At 44.0% G+C, this 23,633-nt stretch overlaps 1 pseudogene; it reads right to left on the minus strand.

Annotated features, from left to right (window-relative positions):
- The window catches only part of LOC134565255 (glypican-3-like), a 201,268-nt pseudogene that overhangs the window by 155,441 nt on the left and 22,194 nt on the right, over positions 1 to 23,633 (minus strand).

The raw sequence follows: 23,633 nt of genomic DNA on the forward strand, positions 1-23,633 counted from the left end.
AGGAAGACACAGTATTTTTTTCCCCTCAAGGGGATGGCCTCATTTTTGAAGATTTCCTCCCATAATTTCCCTTGCTCTCTGAAGTTGACATAAGTCATTTTATACTTATTTGTGAGTTTCCTTTGGGAGAAGCCACACATTAAACTGAAAAGACATTAACTATTGTAACTGATTTGAGCACAGCTTCTGAAAGGGTGATTTACTACAGTATGCACAGAATAGCAAGAGACAACAGACGTGCTGTCTTTGGAGGAACCAAATTGTGCCCACTAAACCCCAAGCATCCTTCAGTGATGGAACCCAGTTTGACCTGTGAGGCTGAAAGCCTCAGTAAGGCAGCTGCTTGATTTGGTGTTTCTTCCCCAATTCTTTTTAATAACCTGCTCCACTACACATCACAAGTCTTATTAGCATTATAAAGATTGCATTTGTGCCCCGTTTATCTTCAAAGTCACCATAAAAGTGAACCTGAAGTCTATTACTCAAGTGCTGCTACAGAATTCCGCTTAATGAAATTCTAAAGGGCTTAAACAAAAAATATACATTGTGAGGATGTGGGATAGAACATAAACTTTTAAATAGTAGTAACCAAGCACATTTACCATTTCTACAGGTGTAATAAAAATGCTTATATATGTTAATGTTTAGTCTGTGGTTAATGTTTTGTCTTGTTAATTTCCCCAGGGCTTTTATTACTGATTTAAATCTGCCACACTGCCCCAGTGATTGCATCACCTTCCACAATGGGTGCTGGGCTCTCAAGCAAACACTGATTAACAGGAGTGGAGAAACATTTGGCTAGGACAAACACTCTTATTATATACTTCTAATCATTAGATACATTTTGTCAGGAAGATGTGAAAGAGATAGTTCCCAGCTCCCTCACTCTTCTCATAGCAGAAAAATGAGATTATGGGCATAAAAATGAATTTACAAGCCTTTATTTTAGGAAGCACATCATTATTAACTAAGTAATGACTGTTCTTCTGGTTCCAGGCACCCTATCACCGTGGGGCCTGATGGTAAGAGAGGGACTCCAGAGACATTTCTGGGTTGCGAAGCAGATCAGAGCCTGAAGCAGGAACTTCCGAAGTTTATTTACAAAGTCACTTATATACATTTCCTATAATATCCATGGATTGGAGGATGGAATCCCCACCTTCCAATCCACACTGGCCAAGCTAACTGTCAGTCACCTTTTCTCCTCCCAACTAGAAATATGTAAACAATGAAAGACAGTTAGCAAAACATGGCCAGTGTTTACATTCACAAACGGGACAAACTGCACGTCTCTCCCTCAACCCGAACACTCGACACACAGGAAAAAACCTCATGGCAACAGCACCCAAGCAGAAAGAACAGAGTATGGTAACACAGTTGTCTTCAATGAACACTCAAAATATATTCCTCATTAATGGAGTACTAAATGTTATTAATCAGCTCTATAGTATTATGATCCCCATTATTCAGACTGCAAGGATTGCATAACAGCATCCTAACTCACTCATGCAGAGACAGGAATCAGAGGAAGTGACTTACTCTCTGTGCTGAGAACATTTAATAATGTATCACCCTTAAATAACGCAACACTATAATGTGTAAAATGCACACAAAGAAACACTAATGCTTAAAATAAGAGTGCCTGTCATACCAGTGCCCGCAGTGACGCCCAACACATGCTGCAAACATGCGCTACAAATGCTCAGGGACCCCTGCAGCCACCAGACCAGGTTGTGCTGAAGGCTATCACCACCTGGTTTGAAGACCAGGTCCTTCAAACTGCTACAGAACCACAGAGGCATTAAGGAGGTATTTTTCAAAGTAAATATAACTTATTTTTTCCTAGAATGGTTTGGGTTGGAAGGGACCTTAAAGATCATCTAGTTCTACATCCTGATTGCCACCCTTCATATAGAGGATCACAAAATACTTTGCAGAGGGTCAGTGTCACAGCGGAAACATGGGGCCCAAAAAAGACTGATGGGACTGGTTCTCAGGGCAAGGAGCAGGATATGCTCCACACACAGCCACATTTGTCAGAGGATGTGACAGGGTTGACACATCAGCTGGCAGGTCTGACACATGGCATGGTTACACCGTCACTCTACCCCAGAGACTGCATAAGGGTGAAGGTACACCAGCTCAGCAGAGCAGTGGGGAGCATAAGGGACTTTTTATGGGTTTCAATCCTTGGTGCCAATTGCTGAAGCTGGATGATTTCCACCTGCACATCCCTCTGCTGTGTCAGGGTTCACATGCCTTATAAACTGGAAAGAGACAACCACTGCAGCTCCAATCACTGCTCCCGTTAGGACATGCCACCCTGTCCCCAGGAGGATGTGATGGCCAGTGTACCACACACATGCTGCAGTGCCGCAGTGCCTCTAAAAGCCTCTGGCTCTCGCCCTGAGCTAGCCCAGGCACCGGGACAAGGCGCTGTCCAGAGTCAGTCCGCGAGCCGCGCGGGCAGAGCGGACTCCGACAGGTTCTACGACCCTGTAGGAGCTTATGAGGAGATGTTGAAGCGGTGAGACAGAGGAAGGAAAGGAGGATCCAGGAACAGTGCGGCAGAGAGTTTATTAACTTAACTCTAAGCCCGGTTCTGGACCTCGATTTCGAACTTACACAGGGTTTTAAGGGGAGCAGAGGGGGGGGGAGAAGGGGGTGGGGTTGGCCGCCTCCAGCCAATGGTTTACAGTCTCTAGGGAGAACAGAGGGGGAAGAAGGTGCTTCGGACCAATTAAAGAGAACTGGGAGAGGAAAACTAAAGGCGGGAAAGATAACTGACAATTAACTGATGAACACAGGTGCAGACTAAAAAATACCCCTCGTGAGGGAGAAGGAAAGGAACAAAGGAATATTAATTAGGGGGGGAGGGTAGGAGTATATAGAACTGAACTTTTACAGATAACCAAATCTTACATAAAACAGTAAATTCAAAAACATGCACTGCCACACTGCAGCACACAAGACACCTCCACAGTGTCCCACCAATGTCCTGATTGTTTTCCTTCCATGGGTTAATTGGTGTTGGAGTCCAGGGCATCCCTCTGATTGCCCTGGAGGGTCACGGACCCTGTCAAAGGGGTCTGGGACCTGAGCAGGAGGTTTTGAACCTGTACAGGGGGGTTTGGAATCTGTACAATGGGGTTTGGAAACCTTAGCACAGAGCCCAGGAGGAATTACAAGTCTCAAGACTGTGAAATGAGTAGTAGTTAGTTTACCACAGGGTGAAAAGTAGAATTTGGTTTTTTTTAGAATGGAGGCTGAAGAGCCAAGATGGAGGAATCAGGGCGTGGACCTGTTCTTCTTCCTTCTTGTTCTTGCCCTCCATGTTCTGCAGTGCTGGGTCACAAGAGATTGGTTTAGAGTAGAGATGACATGGTTAGCATAGGTGATAGGTACTGGCAATTAGTTATAAATAGAGAATACGTTATGGACCATGGTTGGGCCAGAGGAATGGTACAAAAGGGTTGAGACCACCTGACCAGGGGGGAGTCGCCACGAGGTCTCTGCCACAGCAGGAACCTTGGCAGAGCACAGAAAGAACTATGAGATAAGAAAGAGTAAACAACCTTGGAAAACCTGAGATGGTGACTCCTGACTCTTCTTCTGCTTCTGACGCAAAGTGTTTCAGAGGGCAAAAGACATTTTACCACCGAATCTCAGGGATAAGAACCCGAGAAATGGGTTTCCTTGGCAGATTTCTGTGGGTTTTAATGTTGCACCATGTTTGTTCCTACAGCACTACAGAAAGGAACAATGCAAGAAAAATGAATTCCTAGTAGCTTAATTTAGAGAGGAAAAACAGATATGTGCCATCAGTCTGGAACACAAGCCAGAGTCAGAGCCTGTAACAGGGTATTTAACAGCAGCCATGCCAGTTGGGTTGCAAATGTGGTCACTACCTACCAGTCTCTCTTCCTCCCTGCAGCCATGAGCCCAGATTCAATTATTCTTTGAGAAATACTTTGTTAAATAATTAAAAAGTTACTGCATTACTTTTCCTCTTTTTTTTTTCCTTAAACCAGATCTATTCAATTTTGGAAGTATAAAGCCATTATAATCTGTCAGCTAGCAATTAGCTACTGTACACTGTTTATTCTTTAATATAATCTTTGAGTAGAAGGGCAATATTCTCAGAAACGCAGCATTAACGTGTTCCTCGATGACTTTAATATGGCTCTTTTCAAATTATTGCTCATAAAATCTCAGGGAAGAAAAATTTAATGATGATATCCCATCTCCTTAATTAGTTCTCTCTCTCAGCAATCCAACACCAAGTGTAATATTTAAAACAGAGTGCACAGGGCTTACCACTAAATCTGCTGTAACTGGTGATATCAATGCCTGTTTTGCAGCCTGCACACACCATGCTCACAGGTACACGCAGTTTTTCAGATTTATATTTTAATAATGCTTGTACTTAAACCATCCCAAAGGTTTTTACACCACTGAGTATTTTTAGCTATAAAACACCCTTCTTCCTTCCTATGGTGAATGGAAACCCTTCCTACCCCAAAGGGTTTGGTACTCGCCATTCCTCCCCACTCACCATCCCTTACTGTCACCCTACTTATTTTAACCTTCAGATAGGAATAATCCCCCCAGCAGCAACTTTTTTCTCCCTCCATCCACCTTTCTCTTTCCAAACACCACTCTCTGCTAAGACAACAAGGCTGGAGCCACAAAAACTCTCCAAACCATTTCAACAGTTAAGTTGCTGAATTTCTTCAGCAGAAAAATTACAAGCATTTGTTTTCCAGCAAAGCTCAAAACAACCTCTCTTGTTATGCAGCTCCTGGCAAGGAGGGCATGAGGCTTTCCCTATGGCCATGCCATGGACCTCCCCAGTGCAAGTCTAAAAGAGAAGTATGATAATTATCATTAAGGGAAAATGGTAAAAGCATCTTCATGCAGCAGAGATTAGCTGCTGGTAAAATTAATCCATTCAAGGCCAACAAAAGGCTTGGGAAGTCCCTGTATTCTTTTTTCTTTTTTTTTTCTTTTTTTTTTTTTCTTTTTTACTTCATCTGTTGATTTTTTTCTTAGTTTTGAAGCTACCAGATCCATAGCATTTTTTTCTCCCTGACAGTCAGGCCTAACCTAATCCAATTAAAGGTCAGCACCAAGATAATATACCCAAAACACAGCAAACAAGGTAAAAAGGCTCCCATTAGATTTTTGCTCAATAAAGGAATTACATTTTTTCCCAAAGACAAATAAGGCTTATTGAAAATGTAAATCATTCTTTTCTACAAAGATAGAAATATCTGCAGGGATTTTTTTGAGACTGTTGTAGGACATCTTGTTTTTACATATATGTGGTTAGAACAACTGAATTACAGAATGACTTTGTTAGATTAGTTTCTGCCTGATTGAGAATATCTTTATAATGGAAATCAGTGTGCACTTTTAACCTTGTTACAATGCTATATGTCTGATTAACGTATTAAAGGGACTCACTCAAGAATAAGTTTTGCAGACAGAAATTAAATTAATTCAACTTTATCGCAACACCTTTATTAACAGCATCAAACAGAGGACTAGTATTTGATTATGAGATGTGAATTTCGATAAATTGATATACAACAATTCCAAAATGAGGTAGGAGAATCATTAGATGGGAAAAAAAAATTGACTAAATACTTGTAATGCATTTTTGTTTATCGTCATTACTTTCCACTCACCTTGCAAGTTGCAAGCTGGGCATTTCCCCAACTCATGGAAAAGATAAACATCTTGCACTAAAATCTACAGGTGGAGAGTTACCAAATTTCCTTCTGGCTCCAAACAATGGGAAGTGCATGAAGCGAGGCTCAGAGATGACCTTCCTGGATGTTTTTTAGCCTCTGCTGGGCAAACCCTTTTGTGCCCATCTGCACTGAGCTCATGGTGCCATTTTGCTCATCAGAGCCACCTCAGCATCAACTCCTGCAGCCACCACTGCTCTCGAGTGTCCTCTGCTCCATGGATTTTGGGCTGTCCCTCAGGGAGGAGACAGAGGATGGCTGACTTAGATATCAGCACAGGCAGTTGGGTATCTACAGGAATACCTGCACTCTGCTCTCTGGAGAGCAGCAGCATGAGGTTTATTTGTACAGTGATACAGATCACTATGTGCAATCCAGGAGTTAATAAGCTTTAGAAAGACATAACTTAGAGCACAAGTTATCCTCAGTAACCATCCGGCTCTCCAGGTGGTTGTCTCCAAGTTGCTGGCTCAGAGCATCCTCTCAACCTTTGCCAGTAGCAAGGAAGAGAATTGGGTGTGAAAAGTGATGAGGTTAGAAAGATACACCTGCATAAAGAATTGCAAAAATTGCCAACATCTGCCTTGCTTTTTCTTTTATTTTTAAACAGAAATAACTCTGCCCAAGTAGCTGTAGGCTATCAGCACAGCTTCCTGCAGCCAGCCTGCTCTTGTTTAAACAAGTCTTTGGAAGAATAATGCAGTTAGTAGCCAACTTCACCTACTGAAAGTAGGCTCCGTGCCCTCAGGGGCTCAGTAGTGGGGCAACACAACAGGTAGGGATGGAAAAGGCCACCAGTTCTTTTTGCAGTAGTCTGATAAGGCAGTGAAGACCCGGCAATGAGGGGTGCACTGCTGCAGCAGGTGGATGAAACATCTGCCTCAATTGTTTGTTGAAATTTTGTTCCCAGCTAAGCAAAGCATATTTAGCATCTTTCAAGCCTGGTACCTCAAAGCCACTTTACAATAAGATGCAAAAATTATATAATTCACAGCACCACACAGAGGCAGAGAATTCAAAATGAAGCAAACCACTCATTGAAACCCAGCCTCTCATCCTCTCTAGCGCAAAACAAAACACCGCTGCTCCGCCTGGGCAGCTCTGGGCACTATTTCTGCTTTGCAGAGGGTCACTTTTAAGTTTCTGGTTTGTTCTTGGCTCATTCATCAGCACTGCTAATGGGATAGTTCTGGTTTTAAGGCCGCAACACTCACAGGGGTTACTGTCACTGGAAGTAAACTCAGCACTGTTAAGATGAAGGATGCCCAGTGAATGACCTCAGATGGAGGTCTGAGTGGAAACTACAGTCACAGATAATGAGGCCAAAAGAAGGTTTAGCATAAAAAGCATAGAGAGATGGATACTGGTGACCACAGCTCTGGTGTTGCAAAGATGCGGGTCTAAGCAAGGATAAAAATCTTCAGGAAAGGAAATGGGCCAGAATGTGTTTTACTAATAAAGCATGTGTGCGCGGTTGCAGGAGGCTACAGCAATCTGGGCAGCAAGCAGGGAGCCATGTCTGCAGGGCTGATGCTCAAGGGTTCAATCTCTCTGGTAAAAGAAAGATGTGTGGGCAGTTTTAACAGAGAGTTCCACAGGCAGCTTGTCTTGGGTTGAAAAATGTAACCAAAAACGTGTATTCTATTTTCATCTGTTGAAACCGGTTGGGAGATATTATTCTTTATCTCTTGTAACTCTGGGGGGGGGGGGATAGGGTGGATGCCTCCTGTTAATAGGACAACTGATAACACCAGATAAGGCAGTGCATTCTTATCTCTTCCTCTACCCGTCCTCCTCTGAGGGACATCACCTTTGAATGGGCCATTTAAGGCCTCTCACATGACTGATAACATTACTTCATTCCATTGTGAGATGCTCCACCAAGTGAGAGGAGCCAAAGCCTTTCCACCGGGATAAAACCAGCCATCCCAAACACCAAGTTAGCCTGTTTTTCCACTGAATTCTCAGAGGAAGACCAGACCCATCTCGCCAGCACTGGACCCCTTTTTCCTACAGGATCATCTCTACTTCACAGAACATCTGTTACTCTAGGAAGACTTATTTGGACTGCTTCCAACACCCTGACAACAGGGTGTCAGGTCATATCCCTGACTCTGTCAGGGTTTTCTCGGACTTTTGTTTGTTTGCTTGTTTGGTTTTTTTTGTACTACTGCATTTGTATTTTTCTTTTTTTTAATATTCCTAGTAAAGAACTGTTACTCCTATTCCCATATTTTTGCCTGAAAGCTCCTAATTGAAAAATTGTAATAATTTGGAGAGAGAGGGTTTTTACATTCTCCATTCCAAGGGAAACTCCAGTTTTCCCTGACAGATACCTGTCTTTCCAAACCAAGACACAGCTCCACAATTCCATAGTAAGTGTACGGGGCAGTGGGACGTCTGGAGGGACTGAGTTAAGAATAAAGGCAGTTCATACCATGGATATCACTTCTCTGCAGGCTGCTCAGAAGCCAGGGGGATCACCCCACACCTAACAGTCTCCTGTTTCTGTCATGTACCAGCTTGTAGCATCCTTCAGGTAAACCAAATCTAAATCTCAGCAAGGACCCAGAGCATGAGGCTGGTTTAACTCTGAAGCAAGTTCAGCTGCAAAGCTCATTTGCAAATACAGCCCCAGTGAAAGGGCTGTGCCTCAGCCCTCCACTTTCAGAGGGGCAGCTCCTCCCTGGCCAGCACGTCTCACACAGTTTTTGATGAAGATGAAGCCTCAAGACACCCGGAGGGAACTTTCTGATGCTGTGATCTTTGGTTCAGAATGAAACTCAAGTTTTTTCTGCTTAAATCCAATCTATTTCAAGACCTCCCATTATGTTCTTGACCATTATAATTTATTAAAATCAGACAGTCTGAAATTTCAAAGCTTGAAGCTCAGAGGTGAAGGAACAGGTACCCCATACATCCCCTCCTGTAATGCTTTGCATGGCATGACCACCAGCTCCCTCCTCTCCTACATACCAAAGCATCCCAGGTCAAGCTGTCCAAGCCAGCTGTGATGGGAGCTAGGAAAAGAGATGAGGAAAAAAAAGAAGCTGTTCTGTGCAGTGAAGAAAGCTGCAAAACATTGCAAAGCTGTGTATCCTCATTTCCAGCTGTTTAGACTGTATTCTGCCCCACTTACTCTGGGAGTTGTTTGTACTGATGCCAGGGCATCTCAGAACCAAATATCTTTTTAAACACTCGGGAGCCAATTGCAAAACTACCAATTAGCTCCTCCACTAAAACAAGGAACATGCCAAGCCACAGTACATGCAGACAGCTACACAGAACCAGTAATTAATCTGCATGAGGTCTTTAGGCTTGTTCTGACTTCAGCTTGGAAAAGATGCAATACCTCCCATCACACTCAAACCTGCATGCATCTCACTTGCAATGCAGCCAACACGTGATCTGAAGGGAGATCAAGCCAGGCTCAATGGGTGCTCTATGATATTCCCACCCATAAAAGGCAGCAGCCTTAAAAAGCTCTTTTTAAGCCACAGGGTAGTGAGGATGAAGTTGCCACCAGCCAAGTGATCTGTCTTAAGACTGAAGTCAACAAGCAGATTCACATGATATTCAGTGCAAAGTTGGGTTGGACATCAAATACACTGTCAAAGGATGCTCCATGTGCTGCTGTGTGTGCATGCGGGGAGGAAGGGGCACTGTCAGCAGCTACCTTCTACTTTTTATTTTAAAAAAAGGCCTCACTGCAAATTCCCTTGAAATGGCACATCTCAGAGGCCAGAACACGTCCAGTTAAAAGGACAAAGGGAGAACAAAAAAGAAGAGTATAGTATAAAAAATTACAAATAGAAGCAAAATCAAATGCTATTTTTAAATTAAACCTCTGCTGATGTTCAGTGCCACATCCTCTGGCTTTGCAGTGACAGGTTTGAGCATCACTGGCCACTGCTTCCACCCAGCAGCTCTGCAGAGCCCCACACACTCAGTCTGCTTCATCCAGACCCAATTCAGTGACAAATTGACTCAAAGCCTTGCCATGCCACCAGGGCAAGCAGGAGGGCACACCAGTGTGCCACTTTGCCCACACTGGAAAAGGACAACCCTGACCAAAGACGTGCTACCCTACATTCTCACAGGCAAAATTCTTGCTAGCAGTGAATTAATTAATTAATTGTGACACCAATGGTCTCCCTCCCCAGGCCAGACAAGAGGTAAAGCTTTCATTAGGCTGAGAATAACCTCTGAGTCTCACTCGCTTAGAGAGACAAGTGATGGTCAAGAGCATTCATGCCAAAGTCCCTTCCAAGAATGAGATGCAGGCCCCTAATTTGCTACTGCATATTTGAATACTAAACCAGAGATTTAAGTCCTGCAGCAGTGTGCTAAAATAGCTGGATCAAATTTGTTGATACTGGGTTACAAAACTGCAGGCATGAATAACTTTTGCCCTTATTCTTTCAGCACTAGCCAAGCCACCAACTTGGGGATATCTAGCTCAAAATCAACACCTTGAAATTCAGTGCTTTGCCATATGCTTCCCCAAGTGTCAGAAAATCTTTACAACCTGAAACCTCTTCAGACAGCTAATCATAGTACTCCCAAGGTCTTTTCACAGGAATGGGAATGCTGCTGATACTGTCCTCATAATAAAGTTTATTTTCATCCTGCAGGGGGAACAGATGCTTGTTTTAACATGCTTATCAAGCACCTTAAGCTGCCTATCACAAAATGGATAACAAAATACACAGTACACACACCTTGGGATAGTTCTGAGGGGGTCTGAGATCACTGAAAACCAAAATTTCACCTGTATTTCTAGCTTTAAGTGAAAAATGGAGCTAGCTACCAGTGAGTATTAGAGAATAGCCTGGGGATTAAACTTTGCCAATAAAGAACTTGAAAATACAGAGGCTGTACATCCAGCTGACTCTCCCAGGGATAATGCCAACAAAAAGCAACCCATATTAAAAGTACAAAGAAACCAATCTCAGAGGGAAAGACTTTCTAAACAGCACTGTAATTTTAAAGCTTTCCCCACAAATCTCTTGCCAGCTCTAGTACAGACAGAAAAATCCATTAGCAGATAGGAAAACTAACCGGTGTTCCATGCCTGTACAACCTGCTGAGCAAAGCAGTTTCCAGCAAGTCACCAGGTGAGATGGCCCCAAAAGCAGCTCCTGGGCAGTACTTGGGGAAAACAAGCCTAGCATCACTGTGCTGACAAATGTACTAAATCACTGTGTATGGCAATAGGTGATATTTTCATTCCTGGGTGTGGGCCTGATATTTCTGGGTCTGAGAGATTTTAGTCTTCTAGTAGCTGCTAACTTTTTTCCCAAGGGAAAATTTCTCAAGAAAGCTTCTTCCCAAAACAATCTTGGCAAACAACTATCCTTTCTCAAAACAATCCAGGTGGTGTTTTGCCTTTCTAGTTCTCATAAAAAAAATTTTAGTGTTTCTCTAACCAACGGGATTAGAGAGGTGTTGTTCTGATTCACCAATCACGTTAAGTCTGTATCAGAACACCTTATAAAAAGTAGTAAGAATTAGACAATAAAGCCTTTCTATGCTCTTTGCCGTCTGAAATATTTGGAGTCTCTAATATTTTTTTTTTTAGTTCTACAACCACACCTGGGTGCCAAAAGTCCCTTTATTCACATATTCTTGATTTTCAACCCTGTGTATCTGCTGGAACTGCTATTTTGAACACACACTGTGGCAATGTTTCTGTGGTGCTACAATCAACCAAAGTACCTGGTTATCTTTACATGTTCACGAACTCCCTGCCAGGATTCCCTAAAAATCTAGGGAAGCAAGGGTCCAGTTTTCCTGACTCTGAGGCTTCCCAAGGCCATCAGAGCTGGGTTCACACCAAACACTCTCCCTGAGCCAGGTGAGGTGAACACTTCAGCTTTGGGATAACATCAAACCCAGCCTGCTCAATGACATCACCTCCACAGCATCCCAGCAGCACAGCTGTATAACCTAGTTAACCCAGACCTAAACAGTCTTTTAAAGGTGTTTGCAGGAAAGTAAAGCAGCAGGGATCTGTTCACAGGACGAGCACATTGGGAATTGCATGCTGTTCCCATATAGCACTGGCACCTTTCTGCTTCCATCCTTCTGACACATGCAAGTGGTTAAACAAAGCTCTGGTTAATTCTGCAATTTACTAGGATTTTCTAGAAACTCAGTCATCAGTTCTGAGTGAAAAAAAAAAACCCTTTGCTGATCTCCCTGCACTTTCTTATCTAGGCAATGTAGGCAATGCTCTGCAGGTAGAGCTGCACCAACGACTGCAAGGGGAGCAGCAGGGGCTGGGCATCTGGGTGGCATCAAAAATGGGGTAGGCAGCAGGTTGAGGGAGGGGATTCTGTCCCTCTACTCCACTCTAGTGAGACCTCACCTGGAGTATTTCCTCCAGCTCCAAGGCCCCCCAAGATAAGGACATGAACCTGTTGGAGTGAGGGTGACAAAGTCGATCAGAGGTCTGGAGCATCTCTGCTATGCAGACAGGCTGAGAGTTAGGGTTGTTCAGCCTGGAGAAGAGAAAGCTGCCAGAAGACCTTACTGCACCTTCCAGTGCCTAATGGGGCTCCAAGACAGCTGGAGTGTGACTCACTACAAGGATATGGAGTGATAGGACAAGGAGCAATGACTTTAAGCTGACAGAGGTTTAGCTCAGATATTAGGAAGAAATTCTTGACTGTGAGGGTGGTGAGGCCCTGGCACAGGTTGCCCAGAGAAGCTGTGGCTGCTTCATCCCTGGCAATGTTCAAGGCCAGGGTGGATGGGGCTTGGAACAACCTGGGACAGTGAAAGATGTCCCTGCCCATGGCAGGGGGGTCAGGACCAGATGATCTTTAAGGTCCTTTCCAACCTAAACCATTCTATGATTCTAACCTCAGAGGAGATCAACTTTTACCTATGTAAGACCCTCTGACTGTCTCTCTTGTAATTCCAATAACCGAGAAAGCATTAACTTTTGGAAGTGCTGGGGTTGAATATTTTATTAAGCTTATTTGTACTGCATCTTTCCCAGTTGTCTTGGTTTGTGGTAAAAAGCACAAACAGACTAAAATCATTCTTCCCTACACTCATGATTAAAATATCTAGAAGAGGTGGACATACTAGGCAGATTTTCAGCCAGGGAAAAGGTAGGAGATTAGAAAACTAATATAGATATAGGCCTAGACAGCAATTTTTTTTTCTCAGTGTGCTCTGAGAGCCAGCCTGATAAAATCTTGCATGTGGCCAGAATGGAATAAGCTATGTGAAGATTTATCAAGTCTCTGAGGGTGTCCTGCACTTCTCAGAATGGCTTAAAATAATAGCAAGATGGCTCTCCAGGGGTATTTTGTAAAGCAAAAGGTTTAATAAAATATAAAATAACAAACAATACAGAAACAAAAGAACAGCCAAGCACAGGTGTCAGAGAAACCTCTGACACCTTGCTAAAACACCCCAAAAAGCCTAGAGCACCTCTGTGCTCATCCTTAAGTACTGAATGATCGAGGAGTGTTCTTTTGGCAAACTGCCAATAGAAATAGCTACAGTTTTTGAGAACCATCCTAAAGATCCAACCAGGTCTTCTGTGCTGACACTGGGCCAATTACAATGAGAAGTGTATGGAAAATTCTAGTTTAACTTCCTTACATCTTCAAAGGTAAATTGAAAATTTTTTCCTTATATAAAAAACACCTGCTTGGGTGTGGAAATGCATTATTACACCAGCCTCCTTGATAAAGTATTTTAGTAGCAGGTTTTAGGGGTGAAGTTTTTAAGCAGACAAAATGTAGAAATAATAAAGCCCTAACACACATCATGGCTGACAAATTAGCTACTAAAGCAAGGTTTGGGATGGGAACTGTTTACTGCCACATAACTGAATTCACTCTTCTGCACTTCTGTTTACAGACCAGGAAAAACACACAGGCTCCAATTTAAATGCATGTCTGGAGGCACAGTTTCCAAAAGCAGATTTACAGCAGTATGGCTTCCTCCTCTTGAGGACTGTAGAGCTCCTCAGAAACCTACCTGGAGGCTCTGCAACACCTCTGGAGCTCAAGTTCATGTGCCCTTTCTAGCCAGGTCTGCTCCAAGCTACAAATGGGTCCAGGTCTGTGTGTGAATGCCCACACCCAGCCTAGGGGTAGGTGGCAATGGGGAATAAGGAACAACCACACGGAGAAAAGATGCTCAGTCAGGTAACACGCTGTTGGGAGTTAGATTTGGTTTTTTTCTTCTCACAGAATTTTTTCCCATAAGTTTCCAAGAGGCCTTGATGACTATTTAGTCAGAACAAAAGGGAGTAGTTGAAGGACATGGCAACACAAGGCTACACCTACTGTTTTTGAGTCCCTGGGAGTGTCCCTCAGAGGGGAGAGATGATGAGCTTTGGGAAAGGCAAAAAGACAGATCTGGGGGAGGGGAACTCACTCTTGCTCTCAGCGCCGAGGAGGACGGTCAGGCTGCCCTCTGCCTCTGTCTCGTCCTGGGAAATCTATCATCATCTGCTCGTGTACCCGGGAATCCTGAGCTCGCTTTCTCCAGCCTCTCCCCCCCCCCCCCCCCCCCCCCCCCCCCCCCCGCCGCTGCTTCTTCGGAGCTTTGAGGTTCCCCTGCTACTCTGTAGCCCTGCACTGCCCAGCCCTGCCGGGACACCCCTGCTGCTCCAGCTACCAGCACAGAGCTCCTCATCTCATCCACCAGCCCGGGACTTTCCTCCCTTCCAGCTCAGCCTCTCAGAGTCCTGCAGGAGCGCCGAGATCAAACTGCCCTGGGCTTTGTGAAAGAAAGCCCTCAAGGTTCTTGGTTCTGTTTATTATTGATGCTGTAGTTGTTGTTTGTTTGTTGTTTTGTCATATAGACTAGTAAAGAACTATTATTCCTATCCCCATACCTCTGTCTGAAAGCTCCTTTAATTTTCTAAGTTAGAATAATTTAGAGGGAAGAGATTTGAATTCTCCATCTCTAGAGAGGTCCTGCCCCCTTCCTAGCAGATATCTGTCTTTCAAACCAAGACACACGCCTGAGGATCTGAACTACCAGGAGGCAAAACCACTGCTGCAGAAATGCTGCCAATGCTGTGATAAACAAAAGAAGCCCTAAGGACAGGCAAGTGCAGTAGTGTTGTTATTCATGGTATAATCACTATGGGCATGGAAGATAAATTTTCCATAATTCCAGAGGATTTTAATGACAATTAAATAACCTGTCATTATTCTTAATACCATGCAGGTGAACTGTACTTTGCCTACAGAGGCAGTGATGGCCAAGGTCAGTAATAAAAGAGGTAAATATGAGAAGCCAGGGCAAGTGTAAAAACCCACATTTTCAAAGACAACCCCTGTGGCATTTCATACTTTGGTATGACTACAGTGTCTAAAAAGAATCATATTTACAGAATAACAGTAAATATAATGTTTGCTTCCAGGTATATTCTTTGTAACTCAATATGTGCTGATAAGTTTAACAGAGAAACTTTCATCATAGCACAGCTAAATAAAAAAGTTGCATTCTATCATTTACAAAGTGATATCTTAGAAAGATATTTACCACAGATTACCCCAGATCCTGATGCAGCTCAGCTATTAGAGTCAGCCCTCTGAAATACTGTAGTTAAGACTGTCAGTGCTTCCACTATTGCCTTATTTCTCCACTAAACAGCTCATATCCTCATTTGTAAAAAAAACAAAACAAAAAAAAAGTTGCTTTGGGCTCAGGTCTGACATAAAATCCTTAGCTGAGTGTAAGAGCCCGAATGAGAGATGTGGGACAACTGGCAGCTCTTAAAAATGATGTTTATTGCATAGACGAAGTTACAGCATTTGTGGGTCGTGGGTATACAGAGCCAAGCGGAAAGCTGCCAGCTACAGCATATAGGCATGCCTGAAGCCAATTTAGTTCTGGTTACAATGCATTATATAGTTTTCTTTGCTGAGCATCTTAATACATAAAAACCAATCAGCATCATACACAATACCTTTACCATTACCTCTAGCCTATCATAACTGTTATCATTACCATATTATGTTACAGTTTAAGCTTAAAGTTGTTTTTCTGTTTTCTTGCAGTGGAAAATTCTTAGACGTTGTTTCTACTTGGTAAAAACGTTTTTTGTTTGCCTATGGTATCTTTTGCTTTTCTTAAGACCTATTTCTGCTTGCTAAAAACATCTTTGTTTGTGGTCAACATATCCTTTGCTCTAGCCATAAAACCTCTTTCCAACTCGACTTAACCTTTGCTTTCTTAGTTGTCCAGTAACAACTGGCTCAGCAATTCTTACTTTAGACATCTTTTATTCTTCTATACCAAAACTTGCTTCTATTTCTATTTCACTTACAGGTTTTACATTCAGAGAGCCTTCTGCTAAACATTTATATCTGTAAAACTTTCCTGTTAAACTTTTATCTTCCCCAACAGCTGAGCAACAACAGTGTTTTGAAAACAAACTTCAAAAACCCAGTGCCCATTCTTTTTTGGTGACAATTGCCAGGTGTCATGGGTTGGCGCTGGCCAGATGCCAGTGCACCCATGAATGTATGTTTTTCCTAACAAACTACTGTGAGATGTGGTCAAGAACAGAACAGAGCAGGCCCAAAACTTGAAATAGAAAGAAAACTTTATTAAACTACATAAGAACAGAAAATGGAAAAGGAAAAAAAAAACAAACCCTAAACACACAAAAAAACCAGAAATGAAAACCTCCCAGAACATTTCTTCTCCTCCCCCAATTTCCACCCATTCCACACTCTAACTTTTAACACTTACACGTTACCCTCCACCTTACTTGCTTAAACCAAAACCCTGGCTTCCCAATCAAAGTCATCATCGCATGGCTCTCGGTAGGGCCGCAGGCTCAGGCACTCCCCCACACAGCCGGGCACTTTTCTCCCGGTGGGGGGGGAAATGGGGATGGAAGACACCTCCACAATTCTCCACCCTTCCATCCTGGATGGGGCTGGCTCCGCTCCAGTCCCTTTCACTCTTTTCTCCCCCCGGGGCACTGGCCTACCTCAGCCTGGCTGCACGGTTTCCCTCCCCCTCCCCCACCCAGACTTGTAAGCTGGACAGGGGAGGAGGAGACGATGCGTGCTCTTCTGAAACCAGAACCCAAAAAGGAAATCCCTCTGGAAGTCCTTGCTTTTAACCCCTTGTGTTCTCAGAGGCGTGTCCAACCCCTCAGTGGCCACTCCAGGTGCCAACATTCAAACCTGACCACTGATTGGTTTGACCACAACTTCCTGGAAAACTCACTTCCCCTCAAACCAGGACACCAGGCAACTGGCTTGTTTGGCTTGGATTTTTTCTTCTTCACTCCAATAATGCAAAAATGTCTCTAGAGCAAATAAACAAATTACTGAAGTATTAAATAATCAAGAAGAGTTATGTTTAAGTAAGTCTTTAGCTACATCTGGCACTAATTAATTCCAACAGTTTTACCAAGTACAAAAGCACCGAATGGTTTTGTAATGCCCAGTAATTTTTTATTGCAAAGGAAGTCAATTTATGTTCTGGTTTGGCAGAGGATGGGCAGATTGTAGCTCTACTGCTTTGTGTTGACTTTAGTGGTGCTCCATCTACTTGTCCTCCCACAAACACATTCTCTGTAGACAGATCGGGGTGTCAATATTCAGTAATGTAAGGGACAGTCATGTTTGTTCACTATGTACATGGACATCTCCAAGAAAAAGTGCATTTTTGTTGTTGTGCCAATAAAAGAAAGACATGGGAGAACAAACACTGATCTTTTCAGGACCCTACAGCAATGCCCAGGTCTGTGCTCACAAAACCTGGCACATGGCCCACATGCACAATGCTTCTGCTTTGCTTTAGCACCTACAGGCATGATGGGTTCACTGATGCAAAACATGTTGGATGCTTTTGCTCACAATTGAATGTGTCAACAAATCTTTTGAGATTAAACAGGCTCACTCTACATATAGAAGTAAGATTTGTTTCTTACTGCCCTGGAAATTCCAACTGGGCTTAGGGTTGAGCTGGGTTTTCTCTCATTATCAACTGTAACATGAATTCTCCATTTCACCTGAACTCAAGGTAAACCTACAGTTACGTCTCTGCTCCTTTGCTGTTCCAGAGAGGGTTGACTGATGGTTCTGGCTGATGTGAGAACAACTTCCCCTGGCTCCATGGCAGCAGAGCTGCTGCTCCTGACTGTCAGCTGGAACCTCCCTACACAAGTAGTGCATAGCAGGCTGCTGTAAAACAGTGATTTTCTGCAGAAAGGGACTCAGGCAGGTTAAACACCAGTGTCCTGCACTGTACCCTGGAGCCTAACATGCTGCCCACAAGTCCTGCCTGGGCCATCTGCCCAGGTTACCAACCACCCAGCCCAGCCACAGACTCCTCCTGATCTCTGCAACACAAGAGCAATCCAACTCAGTGTAATTTGGTCCCTAAACCCTTTCTAAGCAGTGGCGAAAGCTTGCTCCATGAGAGTCAAGCTACCTGGGGTGGGAAACCACCCAAGTGCCACCACATTATTTCACAGCCTGCACAAGTGTGGTGGCTGAGCAGAGCCAGCACAAAGAACAGCACAAAGTGCTGCTGGCTTAGTGCCACACAGCTCAAAGCCCACAAGCCGATACATTTCCATGGTCCTCCCTAAAAAAGATAAGAGTTACTTACAGTGCAAGTAGTACAGTGACCTACATAAACACAGTTCTTTTGTAAACAAGAGTCAAGAATGGCAGGAACAAGCAGCTAACAGGGAAACAATGTCAGATTTTAATCATCATTGGCTTTAAGGAAACTATTACAACACTCCTGCACCTTTGCCCCATCCCCAACTCTTTCCTACCTACATGGAGCAGCTCAATTGGGTCTCAAGAAAAATCTCCTCTGCAGAACAAGCATCATAGTATCACAGTACATTTGTCCTTGGTGTTCAAATGGAGCAGCAGGATTTTCAGAACAAGACAGCCTCGGTTTCTCAGGAGGCTCAGAAATTCACACAATGTGTTTTTAAAGAGTCAAGTAAAAATAAGAAATAATCTCATTAAATGCAGCCCAAAACTGGATGAATTATTAAAAAATGGAGAATCAGCTCTTTGGTAAATCAGGGGATGCTACAGCACATGCCTCTGCTTGGCATCTATTTGGAGGCACTATTTTGTGATGTTAAATGAGGCAGGAGACACCTGGAGAGCAGGACCAGCCTTTCAGAGCTACCCAGAGCAAGCACAGCACTCAAGGAAAACTGAAGATGCTGACACATCTCAGCTCCCAACCTCACACTCCAAGGTGAGTCCAGACCCTTCTGCTCTGACAAACCCGAAAAGAGTCAAAGCCCTTAATGGACACCCAAGCCCTGCAAACACCAGTTTCAAATGCTACTAAAAGTTTTTTTGAAGATCAGAGGGGGAAGGAAGGGGTTGGTAATTGGAGCATTTGTGTTTTATTGGCAGGAGGAAAGGGACAGCTTGGTTTCAACACAGAGTTTGTGTACAAGCCATAAAACTGCAGAGAACTACTCACAGCAGTCGAGAGCTTCCCTTCATTCTTCTGCACATGGATTGTTATGAACAAATTCTCAGTGAGTGTTGATGCTCCAAAGGCTGCCCCTGTGTAGCTGCCGTGGCCCGAGATGTGGCAGGGTTATGTCTCCAGAACTCCTGAGATGGCTGCCGCCGTCCCCAGCCCTGATGGATCCGCTGCTGGACCCCTGCTGCTATAGGCAGGGCCCTGCCCTGGGGAGATGCCTTGGCAGCCACCCAGAGCCACTGCACCTGCTGGTGTCGTGGCCCCTGCCTCCCGGGAAGTGGCGGCCCTGCCCCCTGGCTGGGAGCAGGGGGGGAGTGCCGAGCGTGGTTCTGTGGGGCTCTGGAGGTGGCAGTGGGAGGCGCCGGTGCCCTGGCGTCTCAGAGACAGGCGACCCCCATCCCTGGCGGGGCTGGGCAGCCATCCTGCCGGTCCTGCATTTCTGAATTAGCATGTTAAAAGTGAGTTGATTGTCCTAGCTGTGTCTACTGTAATCGGAGCTCACCTAGTTCCCCCCCCCATGCTGCCTACTTGAGGAGGGCATATGCAAATAAGACGAACACACAGCACGCTGGGAGAGAGTTCTTTGGGGATGAAAGGCACCCCAAGATGGAAGACTGGACATGGTGAAAGATCCAGGTGATGCTCTCGCCGAGGAGGAGGTGGATGCACCCCCTGACCTGGTTTGAGAACTCACCATGATCTATTAAGAGTCTGACGGGCGTGGGGACTAGGCCAGCTCAAGAGACAGAGACAGAGAGCGAGAAACTCTCAAGGTTTTTCCATGAGGGTAAAGAGCTGATGTCTACTGCTTTGCACTTCAGTGACAGACCTCCACCGCTCTGCCTTCTGAGGGTTGACCAGAGAGAGCTTCTAGCTGTTCCCATGGGAACAAGGACTCGGCACCTACTGTTTGCAGCTGATGAACTGGGACAGCACCTGCTCCTTCAGATTGCTACAGCAGTGTGAAAAACTCCTGTTGGACCCTACCACGCAGCTGATCACTTTAATAAAGAGCTGATCACTTTAATAAAGAGCTGAATATTAATAAAGGCATAAGCCCTGTTCATTTCATGGATGACAGCATCGCGTACCACAGAGAACAGGCTCAGGAGGACATGCTCCATGTCATAGATGCTGTGCATGCCTCTGGTCAGCCCCTCCAGAGACCCAATGCACTCCTTCCAGAGGTTATGGATCTCCAAGATGCCCACCAGGCATCCCTGCATCACTGCTCCACAGTAGCCAGCACAGGGCTTGGCCAGAAGCAGCCCTTGGCAGTAGGAGCAGTACCACATCTTCAGCAGTGCCTGCCCACAGTCTTTGCTGAATTTCAGATGGTCAGTAGTGTTTATCACCTCAATTCCCAGGTTCAGTGCCTGCAGAAAGACTCGTGTGGCCTGCAGGGACTTGGACACCTGAGTCATCTTCATCTTCAGGTAGTTCCCAAAGACTTTGAGGTCTTTCCTGGCCTCCTGCAGACATTTGGTCATTTCCACAGAGGGATTGGGGAAGCCAGGATTAATCAAGTGAGAGTATACCAAAGGGAACAAACTGTCAAAAAATTCATTTATCATGTCATTGACACTGATGTCAGAGCCCAATATGTACAGCGAGATATCAGTAAAAAGTTTTCCAACAAATTTAAGAGTCCTGGGCCCCATGCTCTGGTAGTAGGTCCTAAACATGCTGCTGGTGAAGTTTCTTGCATGCTGCTCTACAATTTCGAAGGCTTCTGCAAAAAAGAACAACAACAAAAGAAATGTTATTAGAGATGGTGAGCTCAGAAACAGGGAGGATAATGTTCTACCACATCACTGCTGCCAGGGCTGGCCTCATCCAGCCTGCCTTGGGCCTGTAATAAACGCCAATCACTTGTTTTAGAAATGTATGAAAGTTTAATAAAAATAAAATGGTTATAAAAAATAGTAATGCAAATATAATAATAATAAAGGTTAAGCAATTTAGAGTTAGGACAATTAATGAGACAATACCAGCAAAGAGTACAGCCCAGGCTGGGTCTCCTCTCCCTAGACCAAAGTCAGCAGGAGAAGGACACCGTTATAGTAGAATTCTTCTCTTAAGAGGAGTCATTTCATGATTATGCATATTTTATTTAAAACAAAACAAGTTATCTGGTCCTTGTCAAAAACCCTCTGCTAATCTCCCCAGGCGCCTTTTAGTCTGGGTTCGACGTGAAGTGGTGGTCTCTGTTGATTAGGAAGCCATAAATCTCTCTCCTCTGGAAAATTTAGGGGTTTCTGTAATTGTTATCTCTGTGTGAAGAATTTCCTGATTATCTTCTCTTTCTCTTGAGCTAGGAAGAATATCTCACACACATAGTTTTTATTTTTGATTACTACAGCTTAATGTTAATTACAAAACTACATTCACTATATTATTCAAAAGTTAATACAGCATAACTTTTCAACCTAGCATAATACATATAGTAAATATCTGCGTAGAGCCATATAATATGCATTTTTCACAGGCCAAACACCTGCTGGCATCCATGCCTGCTGCAAAACACCAGCATCAGTAGTTTCCAGGGGAAATGCATAAATTCTTTAAACAGAAGCTACATTTCAAAATGGCAAAAATACCCTATGATCTAGTTAACATTTCAGCTTTTAATGAAAATATTGATTAAAGAAAAGGGCTAGACTGCAATTTCTTTCTTTCCTTCCTTTCATATTGATTTGAAAATAACAGGAATTCTATCTCCAGACTTAATTTAAGACAGAGATAAATGACAAACTACAGTGTTTAAAATCAGGAAATAGTAAATGCTGACAGTCCATTATAAAAAGGAAAATACTTATAGGAGTGTTATAAATGACCTAGGATAACTCGTGTTTTAATAACATATTTGTGCAGTTTATATGTATAAAATAAATGTAACATGCAAGCCGGGGTTTGCAACGAGAAAAATCGGGCAAGCCCAGGCTTGTAAAGATTGCTTTTCAGAAGAACAAAACCCTGGCTGGGTGTAGTTAATGGCAAAGAACTACAGCCATTAACCAGAAGAAAAGACCACGGAGCAACTCTCTGAGCAAGGAGGACAGTTGGAGCAACTCTTTCTGAGCAAGGAGGACAGTTGATTGCTCAGTCGTTAGGAGTTATCTCTGCAACTGCATCGGAGACACTCTTCTATTCACCAACTCAAACCCCAACATTAGTATTCATCTTTCCCCGGAATGTCTATTCAGCAAAGGAAGGAACTGAATGAAAAATGGAAATGATTCTTCATCTTTCCATGGAGAGTCGGTTTAACGGGTGATTTTGCTGAATAGAACAAAGAACTGGGGGACCACGGGCTAAATAAAGACTATTTAAGGGGACCCCAAAATGGGTAAAATCTGTGAACAGGGGAAGGTCACAAAGGCTGTGACTACTGTTCACCCAGTGTCGATCCCAGGTTATCGGCACTGCACTTTCGATTGCTGGTTTGCCAAAATTTTTGATCTGTAATTTCTTTAATTTCTTTAATTAATAAAAATTATTTTATTAATTTGGAAATTGACTGGCCATTTATAACAGGAGTTTAATCACAGACAATATTCTGACTCGGTCCCTGTAACAGTGCGTCTTTTTTGGAGTGTAGCTACAGCCTAATTGGATCTCAGTCAGCCTCTCCAGTGGAGAAACTGCTTGAGAAGAATTAAGGCAAAGCAATCAAGCCCACACATCCACACACGTTACTGGCTAGCTCAAGCAAGGAGAGGAAGAAGGCCCTCAGCCACCAGATAAGTTCCAGCGAAGTTCATCCCATGTGCCGAAGGAAATCCATGGGCCGAAAAGGGAGGATCATGTGATTTTTCTCAGTTATATAGTGTCTCAGGTTCATGGGTGGTACAGGAGGGCAGGGCAGGCGGCAAGTGACTATAGGGAAGACAGAAACTGGACACCAGGCCCCACAGCCAATGGAGGACCAGGGAAAGGAGACACCATGGGGGAGTGATGGACATTGGGAAACCCAGGGAGCAAATTAAGCAATGTTTGCAAGGAACCATGGGGGAAAAGCCTTTGTTACACCTGGAAGGGGTATCTTTAATCTTCGCTTTTCCAGGGCAAGGCTGTTGGGAATTCCTTTAAGGGTAGAAGGGACTCCACAGACCCCCAGAAGGTACCCTCCACCAAGTGTCCTCAAAGCCACTGGGAAAGCCCCCACAGTGCTGCAGTTTTCCCAAATGCACCAGGCTCATTTCAACTGCAGATCCAATGTTTCATTTACCCTGGCTGTGAGCTGCTCCATTGTCCAAAGCGGTGCTGAGAGCCAGTAGTGCCATGTCCACCTGTAGGTGCCCAGTCAGGAACACTCTCATACATATCAGGTTGTCCCACACTGTCCTATGAAATTCAAGTTTTAGACAAAGACTGTCATTTTGCTAGGAAAAATCACACTGCATTTTC

Source organism: Prinia subflava (genome assembly GCF_021018805.1).
Source record: "Prinia subflava isolate CZ2003 ecotype Zambia chromosome W unlocalized genomic scaffold, Cam_Psub_1.2 scaffold_43_NEW, whole genome shotgun sequence".
NCBI lineage: Eukaryota > Metazoa > Chordata > Aves > Passeriformes > Cisticolidae > Prinia > Prinia subflava.